This window comes from Pyrus communis, chromosome 11 (assembly GCF_963583255.1).
Source record: "Pyrus communis chromosome 11, drPyrComm1.1, whole genome shotgun sequence".
NCBI lineage: Eukaryota > Viridiplantae > Streptophyta > Magnoliopsida > Rosales > Rosaceae > Pyrus > Pyrus communis.
The window spans coordinates 2186197-2198545 of record NC_084813.1 but is presented as its reverse complement, the minus strand read 5'-3'; the positions used below and the strand labels follow the sequence as shown (position 1 = coordinate 2198545).

Sequence of the window (12349 nt, the reverse complement as noted above, 5' to 3'; positions counted from 1 at the left end):
CATTTTTTTTTTGTAAAGAGAAAGGGTAATTATTTCTCATATGATTTTTCTTATAAATTTTTTTAAAAGAGATTGAATGAAATGTCCTTAATTGGCTTAACACAAGGATGAAATTAGTCAAATAAAAAACACGAGGACTAAATTGACCATATGGCTATAACACTAGGACCAAAACAAAATTAGAAGATGCAAACTCAAGCCTTATATCATGCTTACAAGTTAAATAGGAGAAAATGGAACTTTTCCCTCAACTCAGTTGATTGGAACAATACTTTTCATGTAATCTACAACCCTATTCCTATTAATAATAACAGGAATATAAAGATACTTGAGATTTCTGGTACTAGAATTATAAGAGGTGGCTCGTCCATCAAGGGCAAGCATAAGGAGCTCGTCATGTTTCCAAAGTTTCAATGGAAACTCAACACCTTTAAAAGGTCCAGCGGTTAGGTGTTTTGTCCATGAACTCTTAACTCCGTCATAGTCGTCCATTATCCATATCTCAAATAATTTGGAACTCTCTTCGTAACTAGTGCAATAATAAATGATGGATTCATTATACAGAAAATACCATCACGCTTAAAACCAGACTCTCTCGTAAAAGGTAATTCTATCCTATCAAATATCTCATCAGCTAAATCAAATGAAAATATGTATTTCTCTTCATCGCCTGACCACCAATTACAAAATCCCTTCAAGTGCACTGAACAAGAATAGGGAAAGCCATAAGATGATAATATTTTGCTTGATTCAATATTGATTTCTTTCCAAGAGTTAGCAGCCATGGTGTATACCTCAACCGTGTAAGGAGGAGCAACATACTCAATATATGATTCTTCACCATCTGAATACTCACAATCATAATTTTCTATAATTCGCACAACTTTGTATTCTTTAGCTTTGGAATCATACACTAGTAGAAAAAACAGCTTGCGCAACGATATTTTGTGCAACTAACAATATTTCGTCGCACAAGATGTACTTGCACAATGGAAAAAATGTTTCGTCACGCAAAATAGACAGGATAGAAAAGAAAAAATAAATAAAATTTTTGTCGCGCTAGAATACTTCACGCAACACACGATGAATATTTGTTGTCATCGCGTAAAGTCAGCAAGAAAACCCGAGGTAATTTTTTTGGCGCGAAAAACTTGTGCAACAAAAAGGGGACATTTGCTCGACCAAGGGTTCGTCGCACAAGTTATTGTCAGTTTTCACTCAAGCCATTCAATGCAGGTGAATCAGAGGAATCAATATCGCATTTAATACAAATGTTTGAGCGACAAAGCCTTCATCGCGCAAAGGTCCTTACCTTCCTATAAATATGTGCTTCTGTTGTCCTTATTCTTCACAATTTTGTTCTCCTTATTCTTCAAGAACATATGGAGGATAAAAATAAGGATCATAGCGTGCCCGCCGCCAACCGAATGATTTAAGGCAACATTTTGAGTTCGCGCATGCGATTGTTGTAGCCATGGGGAATAATTGTCCCACTGCTGAGTGGCATTCTTGGAAAGATGTGCCCGAGAATGTGAAGAAGGTTGTGATGGATGAACTATTAGTAAATATATTATTGATGGATCAATAACTAAGTTTGTGAAACTTTTAGTTATATGTTGGAATTAATTATTTACATATATGTGTAACAGTGTAAGTATACTCTTGATGATGATAAGAACGAACAGTTGATAAAGTTGATGGAGGATGCGTTGGAGATAGGTTACAATCAGTGGCATTGTTACGTCCAGCGGAATGGAGGACCATCGAAATAGTAGTTTTAAATTTATGTTTTTGAGGACAATATTTAAATTGAAGGTTTTTTTATAAGTTATGTATTTGGACTTAATTAGGCTTTAATTCCTGTTTGGTTTTTTTATTGAGGCCTAATGTAAGCACCCTATCCTCGATTTGTATGTATTTTCAATCTTCAATGAATATCGTACTTATGCTCAAAATAATTGTATGGATTAAGGCATTAATTCTTTATAGAATAAATATTTAAGGTTTTAATTATTTATAGAATAAATATTTCAGTTATTAATTATTTATAGAATAAATATTTAAAGTATTAATTATTTATAGAATAAATATTTAAGTTATTAATTATTTATAGAATAAATATTTAAGGTATTAAATATATTGCAATATATTGTGCGACGTAAATTTTATAATTACAATCATTCCATTCGTCGCTAAATATATTGCGCGACAAATAACAGATGTTTGTCACACAAAGCACGGTCAGATTGCGTTCAAACCTTCCCATTTATTGCACATTTATGATGCATTTTGCGCGACGAACATGGAGATTTGAGCAACGAATGTATTTGTTTGTCGAGCAAAGGTATCCTAGTGCTATATAAGCACAATTTTAGAACCCTGGTTTTCAAAAAAAATTGTTTCAAAAAGAATGGTCGATTCTGGAGAAGGTTCTGGCAAAAAGAAACTTGTAGTGCGATCAGAGAGGTATCGACAAAAGCAAGTGCCATACTTTGAAGGCAAAAAAATATGGCTGAGCAGTACGCCGAATTTAGGTATGACATTGGGAATTTGATGTGGAGGGATTGTTCTGCCGAGTTTGAGTCTTGGAAAAAGGTCCCTGAGGAGTTGAAAAAGTCCATGCTGAGGGAGTTATCGATAAGTTTGTAGTAAATAATGAACAATTATTTTTGTTAAAATGTAATATTTTTTAAATTACTAATTTATTTGTTGCCATTAATGTAGGTTCATTGGGATGTTGAAGAGAAGCAACAGATTTATGTGGATGGGCTTTTCAAGCAGAGTTTCCGGCAGTGGAAGTTTGATGTGTTGCGGGCGATGAAGGATTGAAATTGAGGAAGGTTGCTTTTTTTTTTTTTTTTTGAAATAAGATTTTGTTAACTTTATTTTTAATTAATAAATTTATGTTATGCAGATGAGTATTAATATTTACACTAATTATAATTTCTATTTGGGATAGTAAATTAGTTTTATTAATTAATTTAATGTTTAATTAGGTTTGATTTTTTTATTTATAATAAAATAAAAATTTACAATACATACAAATAAAACGGAAAAACATAAAAAAAAAAAAAAATTAAAAAATATGCATTGCACGACGATACATGTTTTTGTTGTGCAATTTGTTGAAAAGAATAAATTATAAAGTAAAGGAAATAAAATAAAAAATGGTAAACTTGCGTGACGAATACCTTTTTTTTTTTTTTTTTGTCGCTCAAATGTTATTTGCACAACGAAAACTATGTTAGTCGCGCAAAGGACATTTGCGCGACGAAGACCTTATTCGTTATGCAAAATCATTTGTCCAAAAGTCAACTTTATAATCTGGATTCAAGTTGTGTAAGGGCAAACTTCACAAAAATTGCAGATTTAGCCTCTGCACTCATCCTCTTCGGTTTTGCTCAATCCGGCATCCGTCATTTCCATTTTCTCTCAATTTCATCATCTAATGCTCCCTCCATCTTCTTCTCTAGGTTGATCGAGCTATCTCAATGTGACTGGTAAGCTTTTTTTTTTTTTTTTTGTTAGGGTAAAAGTATTAATGTAAATTCATACTAACGCCATTAATTTCGTTGTCTATAGGGATATTGTGTGTGATTAGTGATTGGTGGAGAACGATTGAGAATGTATTTTCTTCGTTTTATTTTTTAAAAATATCAAATTAATTAAATTATGTTGAAGTTAGTTCGTTATGTTTATATTGTGTTGTGAAATTATATTTATATTATGTTGTTAAATTTGTACGTGACATACAAATATGTGTTGTGATGTACAAAGTTAATTGAAATTAACTTCGTACTTGTTTTTTATTTTTAGTAAAACTTAGTTTTCCGTTCGAGGATTAGTTGGATTTCGCGCATGGATGCGAAAGCATGACTGCAGTCTAATTAATTCTTGAATTGTCCCATTATTTGGACAGTTTGGAAATGCACAGTTATGGCGCGTAGTTTATGGTTGAAGGATTAGGTTTCGATTGTGGAGATTTCAGTGTCATCTCTATACATTCTTCGGGTTGCACATAGGTATTTTATATCTAAGTCGTACACCTAAAGAACTATACCGAGATGCTGCCAAAATTCATCCACGTCAAAATCTAATCTGATATAGCTGTAAATTACGTGACATGACTATACATTCCCGAATAGGATAGGGCCCTTACCGGAGGCATAAGTTGTTGTGATTGTTGTATTGTTATTGTGGTTCCAGGAATTATGGAGAGGATGTGGATACAGAATCCGAATAGATGCGTGGATGAATACTTGGATGGAATCAAGGATTTTATTGACTATGCACATACACACAACCCGGGTGCAACTAGAATCCGATGTCTTTGTAGGAGGTGTAATAACACGTTAAGAGAGACAATTGAAAATGTTCGATTTATTTAGTAAGGAATGGATTGATTGAGACATATAATACTTGGAACCATCATGGGGAACAATTAGACAATGCTTCGTCTTCAAACGCCATAAGAGTGAACAATGTTGAACCTATTGTGGATCCTAATGAACAAGTCATGGATATTATAAATGATGCTTTTCCATTTGCATCGACAAACTCCAATCAAGAAGGGGAAGATGACATGCCTACAACAATGGACAGTGCAAAGTTCGAACAATATAAAAAACTATTAAAAAAAAATGCCAACCAAGAGTTATACCCGGAGTGCGAGAGCTTTTCCGTTCTCACGGTCATTGTGGAACTAATACACGGAAAAATAAAGTATCGTATGTCGAACCAATGTTTCGATTACTTTTTGGGGGTTTTCAAGAGAATGCTTCCAAAGGACAATTGTTTGCAGAAAGACCATAGCCATGCCCAAAAGGTGTTGAATGGACTTGGATTGGGTTATGAAAAAAATTCATGCTTGCAAAAACAATTGTATTTTATTCTACAAAGAGAATAAAACATTGGATAAATGCCCTGTATGCAATGAGTTGAGGTTCAAAATGACATCTTAGAATAGAACGACTAAGATCCCACAAAAAGTCATGCGTTATCTGCCCTTGAAACCTAGGTTGCAGCGATTGTATATGTTGATGCATACTGCCACGGACATGAGATGGCATAAGGAAAAACGGGTAAACGACTATGTGATGAGACATCCTGCAGATGGGGAGGCATGGAAAGAGTTCGATCAAATGTTCCCTTGGTTTGCTACTGATCCCTGAAATGTTAGATTGGGACTTGCCACTGACGGATTCAATCCGTTCGGGGTTCTAAACCAACACCACAGCACTTGGCCAATTTTCATATTCCCATATAATTTGCCACCTTGGAAATGAATGAAAAAAAAAATACATGATGATGACTCTTTTGATAACTGAGGATCCTGGTAGGGTAATCAATGTTTACTTAAGGTTGTTGGTTGATAAGCTAAAGGATTTATGGACAAACGATGTGCGCACGTACAGTAAGTCCATTGGGAAGATGTTCACTTTGTGGGCAGCAGGTATATGGATTATGAACGTTTTTCCCGCATATGCAATGGTTTCTGGGAGAAGCACTAAGGATTATATGGCATACCCTGTATGCAAGGATGATGTAACATCTGGTTGGCACGCCAAAAAAGTTTGTTACCTTGGTCATCGGAGATGGTTGCCATAGGACCACAAGTGGCGGGAAAAGGATAAAGAGTTCAACGGGAACACAGAGCATCGCCTCAAACCTAGAGAATGGTCTAGTGATCAGATTTTGGAATAGCTCGTTTGGATTTTGCTCTATTTGGGAAAACAGTGAGTAGGACTAGACCTTCTACACATATGAATTGGACGCACAAGCCTATGTTTTTTGAGCTCCCGTATTGGTCAAAACTAAAATTGAGACACAACCTCGACGTTATGCATCTTGAGAAAAATGTCTTTGACACATTGGTGGGCACCATTCTAGATATTGAGTGCAAGACAAAGGACACGATCAAAGCTCGTCTTGATTTGGAAAGAATAGGCATACGGAGGGGTTTATGGATGAATAGGGACAATGATAAAGCCATAAGGGATCTTGCATTTTTTTTTTCCATGAAACCGAATGACAAAAAAGAGTTTTTAAAGTTAGTATCGTCATTAAAGTTTCCCGATGGGTATGCTTCTAATATCACACGTTGCATGAATGTTGATGGGGTAAATTTTTTGGACTAAAGAGCCATGATTGCCATGTGTTTATGCAACGCCTACTTCTTGTGGGTATTCAACACCTATTGCTAGAAGATGTAGTGAAGCCAATCATGTTGTTGTCCAGATTTTTTATTTCCCAACTAACGGCAAGAACTTTGCAGAAGACGGACGTTAGTCAGTTGTGCCATGACATTGTCCAAGTCCTATGTAAGTTTGAGATGATATTCCCTCCAACTTTCTTCACAAGTATGATCCACGTGATGGTTTACTTGCCCGAAGAGGCATTGCTTGCTGGTCTTGTTAACTATCGCTAGATGTATCCAATAGAAAGGTATATAATCCTCATCATTTGTTTATGCATCATTAACCCACGCTTACTAATTTGTATTGTATTGTTTTGTTTTGGCAGGCATCTCGGGAAGCTAAAAAAAAGTGTATGCAACAGAGCAAAGCCTGAAGGATTAATTATAGAGGCTTGGGTTCAATATGAGTCGCTTACTTTTTGTGGAATGTATTTAAAAGATGTGCAGATGACTTTCAATCATCCTCAACGCAATAATGAATGGGGTGTGAGAAAGGAGAAACCTTATGTTTTTGCCCAATGCGCACGACCCTTTGGAGATCCTGTACGAGGCGAGTCATTTTCCAAAAATGACATGGAGGTAGCGCATTGGTTCGTACTGAACAATTGTGATGAGATAATGGCATACCTAGATGACCATGAAGAGATGATGAGTCGAGAACATCCATCGCATTTGTATGCCAAGAAACATCAAGAATTGTTTCCACAGTGGTTTCTCAAATATGTAAGTTATAAGTGTTTTGTATTTGGAATATATATTGTAGTATTTAATTTTCTCAAACTAATAGGTGTATGTTTTTTGTATAATATTAGGTGAATAAATCTAAAAAGTCACTTATGGTACTATTCACTTACACCTTTATTTTGTCCTTTTAATTAAAACTCAAAGTTTTCAAACCATTTTATTTGTTATGCCATGCTATTGTGTTTGGTTTTATTTTGTTTGTCCTTCTTTTCGATGGTATATGACAAAGAGTTTTGGTTTATCCAAGGGTGGAACAGAATCGGATATTAAAGTTTTCAATGAATTTATTTGAAGAAAAGCAATGCTACAACAAAGTTAAGAGAATAAGCAACAACAAATCTCTCTTCTTTTATTTATTATTTCAAACTAAAAACCCTTTAATATAAAGAAGAGTGATATTACATTAACTAATTACATACATTCCAAGATCTTCTCCTTAACAAAACAACCAGGTCAAACTGTAGAGAAGTACTCTTGATAAAAGTAGCAAATAACATAAATATAGGGAAGTAGTCAAATTTGAACAGAAGTGCCCAGGGTCCGATTGGGACATATGTAATGGCCTGTCCCCAAATATTTCGATTTTTACAATTTTAAAGCAGCATGAATTTACGAAAATACCCTTCGAGGTAAAAACGTTGACTTTTGTTGATCACCTTGTTGTGTCACGTAAGATCTATTTCATTGGTGTATTCTTATAGTACTCATCGCTACGAACGCGTGGGAGCAAGTGAAATTGAATTTGGAGTTACGATGAACGTTTTATGGAATCACGAACATGTACGGCAATTTAGTAATTTTATGTAGGAAGATATTTTTTATGTGTGTTGTTTTGTGAGCCATGGGGTCCATACCCCAATTCCCCTTCTTCCCCATGTCATCCGCCCCCCTCCCCCCCCCCCCCCCCCCCAAAAATATCTAGAACTCTCTCTCTTTCCCTCTATTTCTTTTCTTTCCTCCCTAAGTGAACACTCTCGAACTCTCTCCCTCTTTGTCTCCCTCCTCTCATCTCTACATTTTTTCCTCCCCAAGTCACCCTGCCCCGGCGAGACTGTGATACTCTAACCCTATCATCACTAGCCATCCATGCAACATGAGACGATGGGACGAGCCCTGAGCTCGTTGGTCTTTTTCCCCTATGCTGTGAGTCACTATTCATCATCTTCGACGACCACCTTCTCCTCTTATTCTTGTGTTTCATTTTTTATCGTGTTTGGGTGTTTTGAACGACGGTATTGTATAGAAACAGTGAGAAGAAAGTTCCCCAGATTTCCACCCGGCCTTTGCAGGCATTTTCTGGCCGATCCAAACCTCAGCTCAACCTCATTTTGGTATGCCCTTGTTCCTAATCTCCTAAGCTACAATTTGACTTTTATTTCATGAAAAATTGTTATGAATCGAGCTCGAATGGAGCTCGGGAAGTTTCCCGACCAAAATCCCAGGTCCGGCTTTCTTCTTTGTTGAGTCCAACGACCCACAAACATAACTGGGTCAACCAGGCCCGTAATCCAAAACCAGCCTAAACCCAATCTAATAATCTAGCCCAAATCCTTAACCCATTAACCCTAACCCAAGCCTAACCCAGAAATCAAGCGAACCCAGCATATATGACCCGAATCCAATCCAATAACTCGAACCCAAGCCCAGTTCCATGGTCGACGCCTAGGTGTGCATCATGGCCGGCACGTGGAGAACATGCGCCTCCGCCAGAGGCACTGTGCTCTGCCGCCGTCTACAGTGGCGACCACGAAGGCACCAGCGAATTTTTCGGTGACCCAACTCGGCGCGTAGGGGAACCCAAGGTCCCTTCATAGGTTTTTCGACGTGTCAAATTTGAATCTGCTATCCGTTTTCCCAAATTTGGCCATTTCAGTAGAGTTTTACTAAATGATCCCTATCACCATCCTCGCTAGTTCGAGCGGCTCCCAGGCAACAAAATATATGGGAGTGGACCCCTTCTTAACTTGCATGTTTTGATCAAATATTAGGCTTACATTCCTGAAAAGCATGATTTCATGATTTTACTTTTATGCATTATTTACGATTTATCGAAATTATGTTTTACGAAAGGTTATGAATTATTGGACTTTCGTAGATGAAATTCTATGGATTTACGAATATGAATGATCATGGATTTATGAGATGTGGATTTGAGCCTTTGAGCTCCAGATTGATATGAGATTTTTGAGATATGTTTTCAGTGCTTATCTAGTGGGTTATCATACAGCACATACACACAACCGGGTATGTAGATGTCTATGGCCATAGGACACAGTTGAGGATATTTATGACATTCCCCCAGCTTCACTGGCCCGGGGCTTGTGTCGGTGTGATATGTTACATGTATATGTTTCTTCTCTGGCGTAACCCAGAGTTATACAGCTTCACCTTCGGGTGATGGACCATGATTTCTTCATTGGCGTAACCCAGTGTCGTACAACTTCACCTTTGGTGATGGTTATGCCTTCGGGCCACTATGATATCCCTAGTGAGTACATCATTGATGAGGTTTACGGATATGCCTTTGGGTGACTATTTCCGGTACTGAGCACTGTTTTACACGTACATGTTTTACGAATGTGTTTCATGGCATGTTAGTCCACTCACTCTTTTCATTTTGCTCCCCCTTAAGGATTTAGATTTAAGGCACACGATCCCAACGTCAGGGCACTTCCGCGTAGGTATCTTCAAATCTTCTTGGTGCAAGTCTTATTTCTTTGTTCATACTCTTTTATACTAATTCCTTCACATTTTTCTTGATTAGTTGTATACTGTGAACATGTGTCTGCATTGGTATTTCCTTTCTAATCACATATTTTATTTGCATGCATGTTTAAAATGATCGTCACCCTAGTGTGTCGGCAAGCACACGCCGATCCTGATATTTGGAGATATCGGGATTGTGGCGTGTCAACATATCTCTTTATCCATTTGAAAATTTTTCATATTAATAAACATGAGCACATCATGATCACAAACTTTTAAACTGGAAAAGAATGACATGAGCACAAAGTTTTGCAAATTCACTTGTTACACTTTAATACAGTTAATAGTGGATGAATGCTTCATGCTTGTTACTGAAAATGTAAAATATATACATAACTAATAGAAACTCCTATATGTCAGGAGACCTATGACCAAATAGTGACTTAGAATACATAATCGTAAATTGCTAACAAAATGAGACTTGTCCTGAATACTTAGACATGAATTTTTTATTGTTAAAGTCACGTTATCATGGTTTCACCAATTCACATGTAATAGTGTAACTGCACGGTATACCCTTGTCATAAATCTATTTAAAGAACCTCAATTCATTATGATATGACAGACAAAGAAAAAATTGTTCGATTACAAAACCTCAAGTAGCTCTGAAGCCTTCTCCAGGAAGAAGCAGCTTTTTCCTAAACAAAATGGAGACTTACTTTGTTCTCTCTACAGAAGTAAGTGCCAACACTAAGGATTCTCACGCTACGAATCGGAGAGAAGGTTTCCATCAGAATTGTAAACAATTTTCCCTGAAAATTTCAGCGGACTACAACGTTCTCCCATCATGATCTTTTTCTTCCAAACGGCTTCGTCATCATCAGTTTCATAATCTTCTTCTGCTGCTGCCTCTACCTTCCTCCAAGAAATCATCTTCGCCATCGCAACAGCTTTGCTACTGATCTTTCTATTTAATTTAGCCACAAATTTTATGTCTTTTGACTCGGTGTCTATGTTCACTTCCTCCGTTTCCTTCTCCGATTTCTTAGTAGAAGCACAAAGGCAGATCAAGATGGAAAATATGGAGAAAAATGAAATGGGGATCACGAAGATAAGATGTGCAGAACAAGAGGCCATGGGAGAGCTTGGTAAAGGCCTTGCCATGGTTACAATAAGGAGGTGGCTAGGAGAGGAAATTCAAGTTTAATTATTATGATTTGCATAAGCTGAGATTTCTATCGAGCTAGCTCTTCAAGTACTGTTGTAAGTATGAGTCATTCTGTGCTGACGTGGAATCATGTGGTTAGTCCAGTGACAAAGTGGCTCCTACCCTGCCTCACCGTGTAGTGCAGGCTGCATGTACTACTTGACCGATTGACTCGAAGTCGTCTTGAATTGTTTTCCAACTATCGTCAATTTTGTAAAATGTTTAATGGAAATGGTCCATAGGTTCTTTTTGTATGCCTTACTTTGCTTGCTTTGCATGCGAAGGAAGAAATTTTTGGAGAGGCTTCTAAGCAAAACAATACGCTTACTAAATTAAAAGTTCGAACGGTGGTGGGCACGATAAACTTACCATACGAGGGTGTTGCATATAATGCTTGTCTTCGTTTATGGGGAACTTATTTGTCTTTTCATTTATAATTAACGGACGTTTACCATTCAAACAGTATAATTGAAACCATTCATTCTCTTTATCATCATTTAAATACCATATCTACCAAAAAATCATTTAATTTGTATATCGTATAATCATCCATATGTGTTAAACCATCAATGATTTTGGTAACAAGTAGCATCCTCATGTAACCCTTAGGATAAGTCTCTCATACATAGGAAACCACTGTATTAATTATTAGACTACCTAAGGTTCGTAAATACCAAGGAAAACAATTCAAATTCCCTTTGTTTGCTCAAAATGGAGTTGAAAGTCTTTAAAACTGGACTCATGCGCCTACACGCGCCCAGGTGGAATAATCTATCACCAGACGAAATATTTTGTCGATATCAATTAATATTTCGGCAAAGGAATATACCTTCCGTTAACAGAATATGTTGACGGTGTTAGGAAATATTTTTTCACCGTGGGAGAATACAAATCGTCTTCTACCTTGCGCCGATCGCCGGAGCTGCCGTCCGCCACCATCTAGTTCGCTAGAAACTTGGTTATTCACCGAAATGCTTCATCGAGCCATAACAGGGTCAAATCTCAACCATTTTTCACGATCTTTATGTCAAAATGAAGCTTGGAAGGAAAGGAAAAAGATTATAGCTAACTCGAAGTCGAAAGATGCATGGCCTGAAACTGGCCGGAGAAGTTAGGCTCAAACCGGAATTTTGGGATTCCTTGATTCCAAGGTAGATACGAGCACGAATTGCTCGAATCTGAGTCTAGAGATGAAAGGAAGTTGATTGGTTGCTGACTTCAAACATGTCAACATCGACGAGATTAGGCCAAGAATCATGTCGGAGTTGTGCAACTTCGCCGAAAACTACAGTCGGCTTTTCCTCCTTTATCTATGTCAAAAACTCACCATATTCAACAACTCATACTAGAATTTGAAAGTACTCAACACGAACGAGAATACTGTCGGAGTTCAAGTCACAGCCTTTGGGCTCAGTTTTTCACAAAACGAAACTCAAATTTGAGTTCGTCGTGGTGAGGGGATGAAAATGTGGTGGTTTGGCAGTCCGGTTTTTGTA

At 37.1% G+C, this 12349-nt stretch overlaps 1 pseudogene; it reads right to left on the bottom strand.

Moving 5' to 3' along the window:
• Nucleotides 1-252: 252 nt before the first annotated feature.
• LOC137707718 (F-box protein CPR1-like) lies at nt 253-1101 on the bottom strand (annotated as a pseudogene).
• Between the last annotated feature and the right edge of the window lie 11248 nt (nt 1102-12349).